The sequence below is a fragment of the Chenopodium quinoa genome, unplaced genomic scaffold, assembly GCF_001683475.1.
Source record: "Chenopodium quinoa cultivar QQ74 unplaced genomic scaffold, ASM168347v1, whole genome shotgun sequence".
In the NCBI taxonomy this organism is placed as follows: domain Eukaryota; kingdom Viridiplantae; phylum Streptophyta; class Magnoliopsida; order Caryophyllales; family Amaranthaceae; genus Chenopodium; species Chenopodium quinoa.
The window spans coordinates 4,251,089-4,269,698 of record NW_018744301.1 but is presented as its reverse complement, the minus strand read 5'-3'; positions in this window follow the sequence as shown (position 1 = coordinate 4,269,698).

The window sequence follows — 18,610 nt, the reverse complement described above, 5'->3', positions numbered from 1 at the left end:
AAACGGAGAACTCTTCAAGGCGGGTTTCCTCAAACCTCTACTGAAGTGTGTTACCCCAGAAAAGGGAAAAGAAGTTCTCGATGAATTGCATGCTGGGTACTGCGCCTCTCATATAGGCGGCAGGTCCCTAGCCGTCAGAGCCAGGCGGCATTACTTCTGGCCTACTCTTGAAGCAGACGCTAAAGACTTAGTCAAAAGATGTGACAAATGCCAAAGGTTTGGCCCTCTTATTCACCGCCCGGCTACTGATCTGAAAGCAATCCACAGCCCAGTCTCATTCGCCAAATGGGGCATGGATATCTTAGGACCTTATACGCCTGCTCCAGGCGAAAAGCGCTACATTTTGGTGGCTGTGGATTATTTTACCAAATGGGTAGAAGCTGAGCCGGTTAAGAGCATCAAGACAAAGGATGTCATCTCTTTCATCTGGAAGAACATCATCACCCGGTTTGGGGTACCTATGTCTATGGTGTTTGATAATGGCCCCCAGTTTGAGACCTCACATCTCAAGACTTGGTTGGGAGATCAGGGTATCTCACACTGTTTTGCATCAGTCGGCCGACACCAAGCAAACGGCCAGGTTGAAGCCTTCAACAAACTCATCTTAGACGACATAAAAATGAAAATTGAAAGAGCCGGTGGTTTATGGGCAGAAGAGTTAATTCATGTCCTATGGGCCATCCGGACTACTGTTAAAAGGGCAACCGGAGAAACCCCATTTCTTATGGTATACGGTGCTGAAGTTGTCTTGCCCATTGATCACTATGAGCCGACTCTCATAGTTATGCTCTATGATGAAGAGGCAAATTGGGAGGCCATGCGGGTTGCATTGGACTCCCTCCCGGAACGCAGGGGCAACGCTGCCCTGCGCCATGAGATATACCGTCTTAGAATGACCAGAGCTTATAACAAGAAAGTGCACAAGCGCCCTCTGAAAGTGGATGACTTTGTGTTACGAAAAATGGAGGCAACCAGTAGGGCCAATGAGGCTGGGAAGCTAACCCCTAACTGGGAAGGCCCCTATCGAAATTATGAAAAAGTCAGGAATGACACCTACCGTCTGGAAACCCCAGACGGTCACCTGCCTAGAACTTGGAATGTAGATAATCTGAAAAAGTACTACTTCTAAGAATGTATATTTTTTGTAAACAGTAAGTCAATTAATGAAAATTCAGGCTTTGTTTGCAGATTCATTTTGCCCTCCTGGGCAATGCTCAGACGGACCCTGAGTTTAACTAACTAAGTTTGATACTTAGTTTAGTTGAACATTATAATTGCTAGTCTGCCTAGGTAAAACTCAGACAGACTCTCTGTTTGAATCACTAAGTTTGATACTTGGTGTAATTTAACAATTGTTAGTCCGCCTGAGTAAAGCTCAGACGAACTCTTTGTTTAAATTAATAATGTGATATTTAGTGTAAATTATCAATTGCTTATCCGTCTGGGTAATACTCAGACGGATTATTCATTCAACCAACTAAAAGTTGGCACAAAAACGCCTAGTGGCTATACAACCGGTCTCAAACAAGACCAAAGGCCAATATGGCCGGATGGTTGCTAATTTTACAAAACCGCCTATCCCAACATGGACAAAGGCGTCCGACGACACCCCTCCGGGTCCAATCGTCGCAGAGAACAGAGCATTCGTTGGTTCTATGTACCAACGCAGACGGTGAAAATTGAAAGACCAAATTGGTCAACTCATAGCCGTCTTACCAGAATAATCTAAAGAACGATTAAGTTACCGAAAACCGGATGCTCTGAGGCATCAGTCGGTCATCGGCTGAAGTTCTTACTTAGTTTATTTATTCCAAATTTGCACTCACTCCCCCTATTGGGGCAAAAGATTGTGTAATTGCTACGCGTCAACCTTAGACGGAATACAACCGCCTGGGCAAGAAGCTCAAAGCACCCGTTCTAATGGTCGGTTTTTCACTTGGTTTGGGGCAATCACAATTGTGATTGATTGGCCTAAAAACATTCCATACTTCTCCTAGTATCAAGTGTTTTCAAGCCAATCAATCAATTTGAAATAAAACCAACCACACAGCCGCCCAGGGGCAAGAGCACCCGGATTGCAAACCGCCGCATGCTTTTTTAAGTTGGGCAAAATATTAAAGAATTGCAAACATACGCAAAATTCAAATTGAAAACTCAAAACACAAATAGGTATAAACAACCGACTGAGTCAGAATACTTCATTAATATTTAAAATGGCTCAAAGGCCATAGGTTGTATTAACCGGAGTTACATCTGTTGAGGAGAAAAAATAAATTTTTAACCCAACCCCACGGTTGGTAAAAATACAACATAACACGGCATACAAGCCGGTAAAGAAACAGTAATGGCATACTGCCGCAGAAAGAGGGGAGGACCGCCTAAGGCTGAGGTGGTTGATGCTGCTCCAGCTGAGTTTGGCTGGTTTGGCCCTCGATATGCTCATCCGCCGGCTCCTCAGTATCAGAGACATCATATCCCTGCTCAGCAGCCCAATCCTTGAAGCGAGGCGGGGGAGCATCACCCAGTAGCTGGGCATCATACACCTTAGTGGCGTAATCATACCTCAGTTTATAGACCTCAAAGTCTATTTCTGGGTAAAAGAGGCTGCAGGTGATCTTCAGCCGGGCCAAGTTGTCCTGCTCATTCTCCTCTGTCAGCCGTTTTTGCTCTTGGGCCAGCTCGTCCGACTGCTTGTTGCGCAGATTGATAAGCTCAACCCTCAGGCGGTTAACGTCTGTTCGGAGTTGGGCATTCTCCTTGTCAGCATCTTCTAATGCCTTGAGATCTGATTTGGCATCTTTCAGCTGCTTATCAAGGTCATCAGCCCGACTGCTAGCTTCGTCGTTTGCAGCCGTCAATCTCCGGATCAGCTCCTCCTGTTTCAATTCTACTGCTTTAATCTTTAAATTACACATATAATCAGAATATTCAGCAGAGTTGAGGTTTTCAAGGGCCCTCCGTTTGGCGTCATTTACCTCTTCCTGTTTCCGCCTGAAGGGGCCTCGGAGGTCGTCCACTCTCAACATCACCTGGGACAATAACAGCCGGTTTATGAGTTACTTTGCAGAATTAAAGGTATAAGATATCAAGGTTGAGGGGTTTATTACCTCAGCCAGTGGACCCATTATCCCATCGAAGTCCACGACTTGCAAATCAGGTATGAAGTTCTTCTCGGACCGGGTGAGGGTCCTCACCATCCGTCTTGCAAAACCCGCAAGATCCGGCTCGTCAGAAGTCAGATCTGCATCAAAGGTAATACTCTGTGAGATAGAGGGAGCATAGTCGGCATTCATCCGTTGCCGGCTGCTAACCGACACTTTAGAAGGATCAACCTTGGTCTTGACTCTCATAAAATCAAGTGGCCAAGGTATTTCAATCCGTCCCTTACCTTGGGCTTCCGGATGGGTCTCCGACTTCTGCTCCTCCCTAGGCGTTGCCGCACCGCCTGCAACATTAGGTGGCTTGCCACCCTTCGATGCCGTAGAGGCATCCGGCGCTTTCTGCCGCGAGCGTTCCGAGCTTTCGCTCAGAATTCTCATTGCAGCAGGCGATTTGCCCCCGGTCGTTGGACGATCGGATTGGGCAGATGATTGTTTTTGGGGAGGAGGTGGGTCCTTCCTCGCGGCTTTAGTAGCCGGAGTTTTCTCCAGATCGCCTCCTTGCCTTTTGAGCAGCTTGGAGAAGGATCGTGGAATCTTCTTGTTGGACTCCTGAGAAATAAACAAAGGGTGAGTATACCCAACCGACAAAGGGAAATATGCAAACACATAAAGTCAGGCGGTCTTACCCCGCCTTTCTTGGAGTCTTTTGCCTCGACGGTTGCCTTCTTGGCAAGTGCCGCCTCTTTGCGCAGCAGCGCCGCAGACTTAGTCGGTGTCTTTGCCTGGTCCACCATTCTCAAGGCTTCGTCTGCAAGAACAAGAGTTTATGGTTAGAAGAAATTACGGCAAGTTTGCAATTAACGTAAAATAACAATCATTCCGGATGAGAAATATTCTACCCCTGGGAAACATGGTACTCAGCCCGCAGGCGGACAAGAAGCACTCGTCCTTAAAGAAGTCCGGATGGGGAATCCAGTTTTTGGGTACTATGATGTGAGTCCCATCCCCCATGGGCTCAGTTGTTGTTTCAAAAAAATACCGGCTCCATTATTTGCTCCCGGGCCTTAGTAGATAGCGCTGGGAGTGGGCATTTATGTCCAAGAAGGGCCGGCTCAGTATTGTACCGGCGCAGTGTCCGGTTGTGTCTTAGGGTGGGGGAAGAAACCAAATAAAACTTGTCCTTCCACCCGGACCATTTGGACACTTTGTCCAAAGTCATTAAGTATTGGGGCAAGGTAGTCAGAGTATACCATGCCCCATGGCTGCTTGGAGCCTTGCTCAAGTAGTGCATATGAGCGAAGGCAGAAAAACTGGGGTTTATATTTTGAAGCTCGCAGGCGGCAATGTAACTAAGAATATTCACCCACGAGTTGGGGGTGAGCTGCCAAACCCTTAGATCGTACCCCTCGAGGATTTTCCTAATCCCGGGGTGGAGTGGGAACCGGAGGCCGGCTTCGATAACCGCCTCGTAGCAGATGAAGTAGACATCTGCATGATCAATATCGTCTCCCCAGGCCATTACAGCGTTAGCCGGGGGAACGATAATCTCCCAACCCCTTCCAAACGGGTGCTTTTCCTTGAAGGCCCTGAATCTGCTATTGAGGAGGGCGATGTTACCCGACAGCATCCGAGTCCTTTTTGGGTTGGGGTTGTCGGTGACCTTAGGCAGCTGCTGATAGTCAGCCGCAAAATTATCTTGGTCAGAGCCGGAAGATTCGGCCCTTGACCCTTCACTGACCTCAGCATTGCCAGTTTCATTAAAGGAGGCGGTACCCTCGCCGCCTCCCTCCAGTGCCCCAGAGCTCCCGGAAGTAGAAGGAGCTTCTTCGTCAGATCCACTCTCCTCCCAATTCCTCTATTCCCCGTATGGGAAAACCTCATCGGCTGGCACTCTCATAGTGCGCCGGCTCTTAGATCACCTGGCCGTTTGTTTCGTCCTCGCCATTGTGTCCTGCACAGACACAGAGAGGGAGGAATTCGGAGATGAGCATATTGGTTCCGACAGTCCAGAAGAGGCACCCCTGTTCTAGACTCAGCCGTTCCGGGGGATCCGTTGAGTGTCCTAGGCAGTACCGAGTGAGTGTATTAGGAACTCATTTATATTATCTAAAAAGCTAGGTATACAGGCGGAGAAAAAATGGTATACAAATTGAAAGGGAGGAAAGATAAAATGGTACAGGCGGTTACCTCGCTTTTCTCTGAAAAATCTGAAAACCGCTACAGCCGGTAAACCGGGTGTTGAACTGCTAGCACTTGGAAGTTTGAACTTGCTGTGACGCAGATGGAAGCAGAGAACTTCTCTCTATATTCTCTCTTTTTCTCTCTCTAAAAAGTCAAATGTGAACGTAAGGTGAGAAGAAGGGGGAGGTAACTTTCTATTTATAGAAAGTGAAAACGGGGGGAAATCGTTGATTTGAAATTCAAAAATTTTACCCGTTACTGATCACCTATGAAAGGTGGACATGTGTCACAGGCCCCACGTGATATGAACGTGCAACCTGTGAGGGGCAAATGTTTAGGGTAAAAATACCCTAGACACATGGATCAATGAGAGGAGGCCACGTGTCGAGCTCAGGATGGCCCACGTGGCTTAACATCCTCTTGACACATGGCGCCCTCAGATACACCTCTGAAATGGCGGCCTTCAAGGGCCCAAATCCCTAGAAGCACCGTTTTACGGCGTTGCCCACTGAAAGTTAGGTCAAGTGACCTAGATAGGGGCACACTCTCCAATAGGGAGATATCTCCCCACTTTAGGGACAAATTGAATCATTGATTACACTTGCATTCTCTCACATCAGAGAAAGACCTGAGCTTGGAATCCGAGCAGATACCCACCTAAATTTCCGCACCTTTTTCTCTCCCTTGAAGTTTCTAACTTGTGCGTCGGAGGCGGAGCACCACCCAACCGGTGTCTCCGTTTGTTTTGCAGGTACAGCTCACACCGGATCAGTCTTTGTGTTGTAACTCTCCCAAGGGACAAAAACACCTAAAACAACTGCTTTTCTAAGTTCATAGGTCTTAACTTTTAGAACGAGAGACCGCTTTTCTAACATAAATGGTCTTTTATTCTTCTATAATTTTAATATTTCTACCCCCCAAAGAGACTGTTTTTCTTAGATAACAAGTCTCAAGTTTTGAAACTTTAGACCGCCTCTATAGAAGCGGTCTCTTAGCCAAAGAGACCGCTTAGCTAGAAACCACCTCTAAGGCAGTCTCTTTGGCCAATTTTGTAGTAGTGTTAACCCATGATTTCATGTTATTGTAGTTAACTTAGCAATTCGTTATCTTCACATGTATCGGATACTTCTTGAGTGTTCCACTTTGAAAGTGACCTCAAACTATTGAAGCTAAGCTAAGTTATCGACTTACAAGCTAAGAATGAAGCAAGTGTTGCTACATCAGTTGTAAGGTCGTATGCTTTGTTTCCCGACCTTTAAGCTAAGGCTGGAACAAATAAATGGTTATTGTGTTCCATAATCAGCAATTGATCCGCTTACACACGGAAAGACTCACATTCAAAGCAATGAGCAATAGTTGCAAATTTATTTGAATGGCATGGTTGTCTAAACCATGAGTCAAGAATGCTTGATTATAAACAAACATTTTTTTTAATATGATAAACTGGCAAAAGCTCAAAGTCATGGGCATGATTTGCGTTCCGAACATCTTTAGCAATGTCACATCGACAAGAACGTACTCAAGGCTCTACTAGATAGGCTCTTGATAGTTGATCGATTCAGAATCGTTCTATGACAAGCAAGTCTTACTTGTTGAAACCAAAAAAGTAAGAGCTATTGTTCTTTGTATAGACAATTGACTCCGAAAGTTAAAGAGGATTCATTTACTTCAACGTCTCACAAAGAATTTGAAAGAATATGGCTATATTCATCAATTAGGAACAAACTTGACCTTGAATAGTTCAAGAGTTCAGTGAAGTATATAATTGACTTGGCAAGATATAAAAACGTCTAGATTAGATCGAGTGATGTTTGCTTGAGACAAGCGTGACCATCAGAAAGTTATGAAATTAAATTTTTATAAATAACTCCACAAAGAACATAATGTGACTTCACGCAGACCTTAATGCCATTTAAAAATGACTTGAACAATGATGGATCACATCCCTTCCTATAAAGTTCTTAAGATTTGCACGAAGGACTAATGTTACACTAAACAAAATGTCGAATCTAAGAAAGGACGCCATATTCAATTATGGATAGAATTATCTTCGAAATGTCTTTTCATGTATATGTCTAAAACTCTTAGCCACAGTGGGAGTTCACTGGCTCAGTGGGAGCTAAGTGACTCAGTGGGAGCTCACCGGCTTAGCAAGAGCTAGGTGGTTAAGTGGGAGCTTAATGGCTCATTAAAGGCTAAGATAGCTCAAGTGGGAGCTAACAGTTTGTTTTACAATGAACTTTTACCCAAAGACAATATACATGTCTCTTTGTAAGCATTCAAGTGCGACCCCGGGCATTACCTCCAAAACCTAATTGAGAACATAATCTTTGTTGCTCTAAGTGGTGTCTTTATGGAAAGTAACACATTTTAAAAACGACAAGTGGGAGGAAAATGAACTCGATGACCATCGAGCTTAGCAACAAACTAGAACTGAGAATCTAAGAAGACCTTAAACGGACTTCGCGAGAATGCTTGATCAAGAATACTCAAAAGGACTTTACAAGTGCCATAAAAGAGAATTCATTACTCACAAAATATCAGAAATGTTGGAGTAAGATCAACATAATAAAGGGCTGTGGAAGCGCCTTGAAACTCAGTGGTTGATGCAATTGCCCCGTATAGGTATAGAATTCACCAAAGGATTGGGTTGAATCCTATAAATTTTATATTAAGGTAGAAATAAACCTAAGACTTACAAGGATACTATTTACTATTAGATAGTAAAGGAATAATGTCTTGTAAGATAGCTACGACAAATCCAAATTCCGAATAATGGTTAGAGGCCATAAAAAAAAATCCGAGATAGACTCCATGTTTGAAAATCATGTTTGAAACTTGATTAATTTGCATAAAGGGTGAAAGACCCATCAATTGCTAATAAGTTTTCAAGGAGAAAACTAACAAATGTGGAAATGTATATGCATACATAGCTAGATTGGATGAAAAGGGTACAATTAAATTCACGGAGTTGATTTTAATAAAAACCTATTCACCAATCGGAATGCTAAAGTCTTTTTGTGATTGTTTTAGCAAAATTGCTCATATGAAATATGGCAAAATAGATACCAAAACCGCCTTCCCAAAATAGGATTTTTAAAGTGACTATGGAATAATCTAAGGGTTTTGAAAATCTAAAAAATGCTAGATTTGAAAGCAAGCTCAAGGAATCTGTCATATGGAGAAACATAGAAATGAATATAAGAATTGGAACGTGTTTTCTCATAAAGTTAATAAGATGATTGACTTATGGAGAAACATAGAAATTCTCATGAATAAGAATTTTAGTGGGAGCAAAAGTAAAGGTCCAACGAGAAGTTTACGAATTCTATTGTGAAATAACTATCAAATGCTAAATGCTTAGATTTGAAAGTATTTTCGATAATGGACCAAGCAGAAGACGATACTTAGTACGTATTGGGTATTAAATTCTATTGTATAGACTTAATAAAATTTTTGAACGTGTGGAAAATCTTTCTCCTCTTGCATGAATCCAATTTGCATTTCATCCGGGAAAAGCCATACAAGCCACGAGATAGATCTTCCAAAGAACAGGGCTTTTTTCGAATAAGCCAATTCATTTGGGACCCTGCAGATCCACTCTTTTTCATATTCAAAGATCAGCCCTTTGTCTTTGTGTTTTCACATCGAGAATTCTTTGCAGATGAAGAGATATCAAAGGAAAGGATTTTACCGTGTTAAACATGAATTGAAGGACTGTGAAAGACTTTCGACCCGTATGTATAAAACTAAGTAAATGTTTGAACTAAGTATAAGCTAGGCTAAATACTAAGTCAAACATGAAAGACTCTAATAGGGACTTTCAACCATATCACACAACAAACTGTTTAGCAAAGACTCAGTGAAACTAAATGAGCTAAAATGACAAATTGATGGAATAAGATTGAGAATTACTCTGCAATTTAATCCATCATGTATGCTGTGATATGGAATCGTCGCACGACTTACTTGCTTAGAGCATCTGATGTATGTATGTAGTACCAATCAACCTGAATCTATGTAATACATCGTTAGATTATGGCCAAGAACATCGAAAGTACTTTGATAAGTAACAGGATGAGTTATTGACTTGTGGAAACAAATACGATTTGAGAATTGATGTTGCAAGCACAAACTTTAACAAGGATTAGATCCTTAACAAGGAAGCCATTTATAAGCACGAGCTAACAATAAGTCGTGGCTTGAGAATGGTAACATGGACGTGGATCCATGTGTAGTGCAGGAATTTAAGGAAAATTTCCATAATCACAAGTGATTAGGGTATCCCAAATCATTGTAAGCTATTTGGAATGAAATCCAAGAAAAGCATCATCATGAAGTCTACTAAAATATATGTTGAGAATATTATTGCCTTAATGGAAATAATAAAGAAGACGTTATATGGAAAGTTCGTTGTTGAACGTTAATGATTGTAGGTTATCAAGTTGAAGGTCTCAATCATGAAAATAAGTGGGAGCCGTCACTTGGAAAATGAATCCTAAATCACATATAATCCATGACACTCTCATATTTTATCATCTTATTATGAAAGTGATCAGTAATGAAGATGCTAAGATTAGCAAAGTAGTTATAACTAAACCTATGCAATAAGTGAACGACAACATTCACAATTGCATGAAAGAAATCAAGCATATCAGATATGGGTGTGATTTCTATAGATGTTTTATAAAGAGTGATACCCTTAAAAAAATTCAGAAAAACCATTTATTATAAGATTAACCATTAAGGTTTTGGAGTAATTTAAAATTTCATGCAATTTTATCACTCCGTTTTCTATTTAATTGTGGTTTAGAATTAAATAACGAGTCCATTCGATTCTTGGAATATTCTAAATAGGGTATCAAGACCAGTCTTGGTAAAGAAACACCTATTAATTGAACGTTGAATATTATAATCGAAAATTATCCCTAATCGAGGTCATTTAAACGATGAACGATTAATGACCAATTGAGATTAGTGTGTAGTCTTATTTATAGCACCGTTTCTTGTGCTACGAGGATATGAATGTCATAAATAATTTGCACAGGTATTGGTTTAGAACCATACTGGATCGACCTATGAGAATACTTTATTAAGAGATTAAAAATCGTCATAAGTATACTTCTCTTTATGGCTATCAGAACCTATTTCCTCGACCATGAGTATTGTGAGTTCTCTTATTTGAGTACCAGTCCGTTTGATGTTGTCAAACGTCTGCCTTAATAAGGGATTATAATGGCAACACTTGGGCGGCTAGGTCCTCTCAGTAAGAGGAGCTACATTACAAGACTGGGAATGTCCCCCTACTAAAATAGGGAAGATGTCTTTGTTGTATACAAGGCCTCTTGTAGAGCGAGACTGTGAAAATGCATGGTCGTGCTCGGATGGATTTTAGAAATCATCTATTTATTTACAGTCGGACTCGGAATCGAGAAACACTTCTGGACGTAATAAGGATGAAAAAATAATCTTACCTTATAGTTCATGAAGAGACATTAAGCGACATAGGAAAAAGGTTGTACGCTAAATGCGCACTTGTTCGGAAGGACAAGTGGGAGATTGAAAGGAATGGTATCCTTCAAACAAGTGTACTATTCCGTTAGTGGGTTCATAATTATTAGAAAGCTAATATATTCAGTAAGGTCAAGTGATCGGAATGCCTAGGTGGAGGCCGCTTCCGATCAGTAATATTAATGCATAATTAATATTATAGCTTAATCTTGACTGAACCCTTCGGGTCACACCCTTAGCAGTAAACGAACCGACTCGACGAATTCATTCGGAAGAAATTAATTCGTCGCTCGAGTATTAAATATTTCGACGACGGTAATTCGAGCTTGGAGCGTCGAAACCGAGCGTCGGAGAATCTCAAATGCCGAGCCAAAATTTAGGATTTGGCGAGACGGGAAAAAGCTTCAAGTAACAAGTAAAATCCTAGCCACTTGAAATTCTAGGAAAGCGCGTCTAATAGGAGCGTACCACGTGGCAAGATACATGGAAAAACGCCATGTGGTAGCACACGTGGCAGCCACGTTGGCAGCCGCTAAGTTGTAGTTTCCACGTTGGCAGCCACCAGTGGTAGCGTGCCACGTGGTAGTGCGCCATGATGGCAGCGCGCCACTGTGGCGACACATGTGGAAAGGGCCGTGAACCTGGGGCAATGGGTCTTGGACACGGGCCAAAATAAAATGGCCCAACCGAACTCAACTTGGGGCTCAAGGTTGGGTGACACATGGTTAGTTCACATTGCATGTGAAATGCCTTGGGGACCAAGTGGGAAAGTGGTCCTCACCTAACCATGTGACACTTGTTACTTGTTCCTTGATTTATTTAACTAATGTTTGAATTCATCAATCTTTCCATGTGAAAAGTCCCACATCGAAAGATGAGTGGAATTCACAAGCTATCCTTCCTTAAAAATAGCCAAAGCATGGCATGAGAATTCCTTGCTTGAGTAGGAGTTCAATAAAGCATCGCATTAGCAATAACTCTTAAACTCATATAATACTCAGGTTTTGGTCGGACCTCGCTAACCTCGAGGTAACGGTCCTATAAGTCGCTAGTAGTTTTAGCGGTTGGATTTCTGTAGGAGGCTCGCGTATTTTCGGAGCTTAAGCTTTAAAGTAAGAGCCCGGCTTTGAGGGCAAAGCACGCTTCGAAGGTAACTTCCGATTTTATCCTTTTAAGTTTATTTGTTAAGCTTTATGGTTTTATTAATTGCGAGTGGTTCTTTGGGTCAGGGTTGTTTCCGCGGTGAGTCGGACTCACCAATCCCCAACACTGCAATCCTAAATCATTCTTTTAACGCCGATACCTTAAACTAGTGTTATTTAAAACAGATAAAAGAATTAAGAAACGTGTATCTTGCAACTTCAAGAACATGTCTCTAGGGTAACCGATTTGTTGCTGCATTTGCTGTTGTGACAACCTTCCACAAGCTAAGGAACATTATCCTGCTTTTTTTACGATCTTCCTCAAGCTAGAGGATACTTCCTGAAGACTGCTACGCTTGTAACAGCCTCCAATTCCGTCGTGATAGACTTTTGCAAGCTAGAGAACTCTATCGAAGATTGCTACACGTGAAACGACCCTCTACCGCCTTGTGACCTTCTTCCGCAAGCTGGGGAACATGATTGAAGATAACTTCGCTTGAAACCACCCTCATTTGTTTGTGACAACCCTCCGCAAGCTAGGGAATGTCGAAGATCAATTCTGCTACATCTCAAGCCTTTTTCTTGAATCATAGTGACAAACTTTCCAATCATAGCTAAAGTCGTCGAAGACCGCCTAATCTTGGTGACAACCTCCATAGTCTTAGCGAATGTCATTAAAGACCACCCATCTCGTGCTATCTTCTCAAATCTTGGTGACAACCTCCACAATCTTAGCGAATGTTGTCGAAGACTGCCCATCTCGTGCTATCTATTCAAATCTAAGTGGCAACCTCCACAATCTTAGCGAATGCTGTCGAAGACCGCCCATCTCATGCTATCTTCTCAAATATTAGTGATAACCTCCTCAATATTAGCGAATGTTGTCGAAGATAACTTCACTTGAAGTCATCCTCAGTTGTTGCGATAATATTCCGAAGAAAACTATCGAAGACATACGATTGTCGATCCTTAATGCTGCTTGTGAACCAGTATGTCGGTGCTTTGCTGTTTATGAATCGTTGTGTTGGTGCTTTTGCGATGAGCCAATGTTTAGGTGCTTTAAGCTAAGTGAGACGATCTTTTGTCAGGTCAATCACTTATTTGCGATCGTAATCAAACAAACTACTTAATCATGTCAAATTGCTTATAGGGGCTAACTTGCGTACCAAGGAACCCGAAAATTGCTGCACTAGGCCCGCACAATATAATATGGGGGCCACACATTGTGTCGCCGCACCAGCGCCTGCTGGAAGACTCTGGCGCCAAACTTTGCTTCTAACGCCAAGCGACAGATGATGTCGTCAGGCGACAGCCTTGTTGTCTGGCGCTAGAGCGGGTCTTCCCTATTTTTCCCTTGCTATTGTTGTTTATTGCTCGGTTCCTCTACCAACTTTGAACTTGGTCGTTTCCTTTGAACCAAATTCGCTAAAATCTTTTGTAAATTAAAGCTCTTCATCTCTTATTTACTGATCAATGTAATTTTGCTCAAACTCCTCTAATCTTGGAAGAATTTCATGTGTCATATTTGCGGTTTTTTTAAAAAAAATCTGGGAATGTCCTCGCTTGCTGGGATGCACCTGCATTTCTATTTTGACTATAGGAATTTGCTCATCTCTTTCTTTAGGGTTGACCTAAGACTTAGTGTTTTCTTGACTCATTAACTTGACACGACTCAAGGTATAAACTTGACTTAATGATGACTCACTTCGTGTGACTTGTGTGTGCATAGTGTTGACATGGCTTAGTATGTACATGACTTGTGTGTGCATTGTAATGTTATTGTGCGACTCAAAAATGCAAAAAAGAAAAAATTTTCCATCATTTTTGTGGAGGGTACTGACTTTCTCCCGAAAAAGAAAGACACAAAAAGGAAGAAGTTTTTCATGGTGCATGTTGAATGAGCTTAGTCAATTGTTGTTTGATACTATTTCTGAAGGAGAAAGGATTAATTCATCATAGTTTATCTCCATTGTTGACTCAATGATGAAAGTATTTGGGTAACTTAGGCACGGAGGCTAAGCACTTCGTACTTTGTTATGCAATGATAATTGATGTGTGATTTTGTTATGATGAAGTATGCTTCAATGTTGTGTTAATATTTCATGACAAAGGGTTCATAAGGGAATTATATTTGGTCATGTATCCGTGTAGTGTGTGAAAGTGACACAAGGTTAGGCCGCAAAGGCTAAGTGTATGGAAAGATATTATTTTTAGAAGAGTCAAATAATGGTGACTCTTAGGATGGGTAGGCTAATAATGTAAGGATCAAGCCCCTAAGTCTAGCTCTAACTAGATAGGGATGAGCATAGGAGATCCCTTGATATGATCAATTATAAAAGTAGATATGAATGAATGAATTTTTATTACGGTCACACCTCGATGTGAGGTTGCCTACGTATCCGTTAGGAATCAAGCCTAACGTAGCTCTAGCCGAACCCGCATAAGTGTGTGTATACCTCAAAAAGGTCTTTTAAGGGTTGTAACGTGGTTAGGCTAAAGGTTTGAAGAAGAAGAAGAAAGGGATAAAGGATGAAGACCCTTGATAAGCCCCCAAGGTGTGCAACCTTGCTTTTGAATTTTTGTATTTTTATGCTTGAGTTTTCTCATTTTTGAATTATTGTTTATATTTTTTTAGCTTTGCATTTTTTTAATATTTTGATAAGTGTGGGAAATCCTGATCATGCGGTCTATCACTCATTTCGCATTCATGTTTCTCAGGCACGGTACCGAGCACTCGATAAGAGATGTAATCTGAGACGTGTTCATATCAAAGACATGTTCATGTCAAAGACATTGGAACACTTGCCCTTTTGTACACTTTTATTTATTTTTTTGCCTACTTTTTTCTATTTTAATCTTTTGAAGTCACTCAAGCTTTTTATGAAATTGAAAATTGCATAAGTTGCACACCATCCCATCCCAAGGTTAGGTAGATATGGGTTGAAAAACGAAAGGCCTATTGTTAGATGAGGCTCAAAGTGGTTTATCAAAAAAGGATTGCATATTTGAAGGGTGAAAGGTGATATGATGTGGCTACAAGGGGTGCCTCAAATCATTGGTATACCTTGTGTTTAGTTCGACATGGTTTTTTTTTTTTTTTTTTTTTTTTTTTTTTTTTTTTTATGAAATTGAATGTGATGTAATGCAATGATCATATGCAAGAACTAGAATGATCTTACAAAATAAATCTAAGGGGAATAAAAAGGTGCATATGCTAGACTTATTAGGGAAGGGATAAATAAATGAAATAGGAAAAAAAAAAGGTCACGAAATCGTGTCGTTGAAGCTCGCCTCTTGTCTTGTGTCGTTTGCTTTACCATTACTCGCTCTTTTGGCTAGTTGGAGGCATGGGAAGCTTGTTATTATCGATAAAATGTTGGATAGCCTCTTTTAGCTTCCAACAACTCTCAGTAGTACGACCCCTGCCTTGATGGTATTTGCAATGTGCATCTGGATTCCAATTAGGCAATCTCTTTTCAGGTGCGGGATCTTGAATAGGTTCAATGGTAGTAAAGAGTCCCTTAGTATGGAGTCAATCAAAGGAAGCGTCGTAGCTTATCCCAATGGGGGTGAAGTCTTTCCTTAGTTGCTTCTTAGATTCTTGGTTAGCCATGGCTAAAACTTCACTGAGATCAAAGGTACTAACATTGTTACTAGACTGGGCGTTTTCGGAAGAAGACGAATTGTCGTTCTTCTTTCCTTTCCAGCCACTGTGGTTACTATTGTTAGTAGCTTTTTGCTTTGCGAGGTCATCTTCGATCTTGATGCCTACGTCATAGACGGCCTTGAAAGTATTCAAATTGTGTTGATACTTTAAGTGCTTCTAATACTTTTCTTGTAAATTTTGTATGAACATCCTCACGGATTCTTTTTCAGTAGGGACTTCGATCATGTTAGCGGATGTTTCCCTCCACTTGTTGAAGAATGAGGTGAACCCTTCGTTTTCTTTTTGTTTTAGCATCTCAAGTTGCCTATGATCGGTTTCAATTTGAATATTACACTTATATCTATCAATGAAAGCATTTTTTATTCCATCCCAAGTAGAGGTCTTCTCTTTATCAAGAGAGAAGAACCAATGTTGACAAATGGTTTCAAGAGACAGCAAGAATAAATAGTGAAAAATATTCTTATCAATCCCTTTAATGTTCATTATAGTTTTAAAGGACCTTAAATGAAAGTAAGGATTGTCAGTTGGATTAAACTTAGGGATGTCAGTGGCATTGAACTTCTGTGGAAGAAGCTCCTTGTCTAATGAGACCCCTTGTGAGCTAATGCCCTAGAACTTGTAATCATTGGATATCTTACTCAAGCTCTCTTGTATGAGCTCCATTTGTTGTTGCTTCACAGGGTCATTAATCTGGAGGGTTAAGGTCTTTAGCAACTCAATAACACCAGCCATTTGCTTCTTGAGTTCATTGACTTCTTCTTGACTCGCCATTATCTTCTTAGCTTTTCTTTTCCAACTCACTAGTTTATCAAAAAGTTTAACTTGAACGAAGGTGTTGTCCTTGATTAATTGCCCTTATCTCCTTGACCAAGTATTGTGAAAAGGGAAATTAGGGATGTTAATTGTCAATTATTTGTCTCAAACTTTATTCAACATGCATGGATGGAAGGAGGTTGGAAGAATGAATATTGTGATATGGGGGATGGAAAAAATGATGCGGATGGAGAGAAATGAAAAAATTAGGAATAGAATGTACCCCCAACTCAAATGACGGAAAAAACCGACTCATGCATGAACCTAAGACATGGTCATTGTGACATATACAAGTGTGAGTTACGACTAGTGAGTGTATATGACATGTTAAGACTCTTGTGTAAGACCATGGAACTTAGTGCTTTGATTTAATTAAGGACTAAACAAAGGTGCTGTTATTAACAAAATAATCAAACTAATTAGCAAACTGTTTAATTTGACTCGTCGTGATGACTCGAGAAAAAATGCTGAATTGTCGCCAAAGCAACAGGACTGTCGCCGCACAATGTAGTGTAGCGCCAGACGACAGGGTTGTCGCTCGGCGTTGCACAACAGCGTGTGGCGCTGCAGCCCAAATTTTTGCGCCATTACTGGAGCATTCATCTGGGACTGCTTTCAGTATTTTTACTCTACAGGACTTGCCTAAAGTCAACGAAGTAAATTCTGATTAAATTATTAGACTTTAATTGCTCCAATTAATTAATTAGGAATAGTCCTTTTAGTCATTAATTACTTCATTTAAAGTTTAAACACAAGCCAAACAAACGGTTAGGAAAAACACATAGAGTATGCACAACAAATAATGCACAATTAGTCAAGTAAGCACAATATGATGCAATGAGTTTGCAACCTAACCATGGCTCTAGTTCTCTAAAGTTCGGGATATGGGTTAGTCAATGAGGGTCCATGGTTATGAGTCCAGATTCACCGCGCGGAAGCCTTACCTTTGGAAGGGTTGGTTCGAGTGGATGGGACCCCGCGAGTTAAAAACTCGCTTCCATGGTTTTGTGAATTCAACATTCTCGACTGTACCCTTTGTTGCACAGAGCGTTCAATCAGGTAGATGAAGCATGAATTCCCAGAGGCTTATGTCCATATGTGGAACACATATGGGTTTCCGAAAACTGAGAAAAAACTCTATCAGGAAGTAGAATTGAGCCAACAGTGCTAGAACTGGTCAAAATTAGAACTCATAATTTTTGCTCGGTATTGGAAGAACGCAGCGCCAGCCAACAGAGACCGTCGCTAAAATATAGCCCCGTCGCCTGGCGACAGAAGTGTCGCTCGACGACAGAGCCATATTGTCAGCGACAAGCTCTGTTTGCTAGGCGCCAGTTCCAACATGCCTCAGCAGCTTCATGTGTTCGATAAAATTTTTCAGTTTTTCGCAGCATTATTTCGATTCTAGTTGTGAAAGATATTTCTTAAATTTCCTACGTGTAAAAATTCCTATGTTTTAACTCATTACGGATGTTCTTTCCAATGAGATCTTTTTTATGCATATGATAATAATGTTAATCAAAATTACACACATGAATTACTTGGAACTTTTCGAGACTTATCCACTCATTCTCAATCATTACCGTAATAAATTTCAGGAATTAAAATAGAAATCCTCCCAAGTGGAGTCGCCAAAAACTGTAGGGAATATTTCAAGCATTACCCCAAACTTAATCCCCACTGTGATCATACACTTATGCATGGTGGCGTCCAAAGGGAGGGATGCTAGAGCAAAAGAGTCGCCAAAAGTTTTAGGAACATGTAAACTGTTCACATGGTGAAAGTTACACCCCTTAACGATCCATGAGATCGTTAACTACAATATGTCCTGGAACCAAGACTGGAAGTTCGGGGATGAAGGTACAAATTCAATCTATAAGAGAAAGAACCTGCCCTAATAATAGGCCTCTACTTTATTCTTCTCGTATTCATGTGGGCTTTCTAACTAACATGCAATCAATAAATTAACCCTAAACCTGTTTATCTATGTTGGTTGAATATTAATGCACAAAAAAAACTATTATTGGCGATCACTTGAATTATAATCAAATTAACCCTAAACAAGATTATTAATTATCTTATTAAGAGTGAATACAAGTACCAATTCCATTTAAACGTGCATAAAAGGTGTGATCAAGCAATTATATATATATATATATATATATATATATATATATATATATATATATATATAT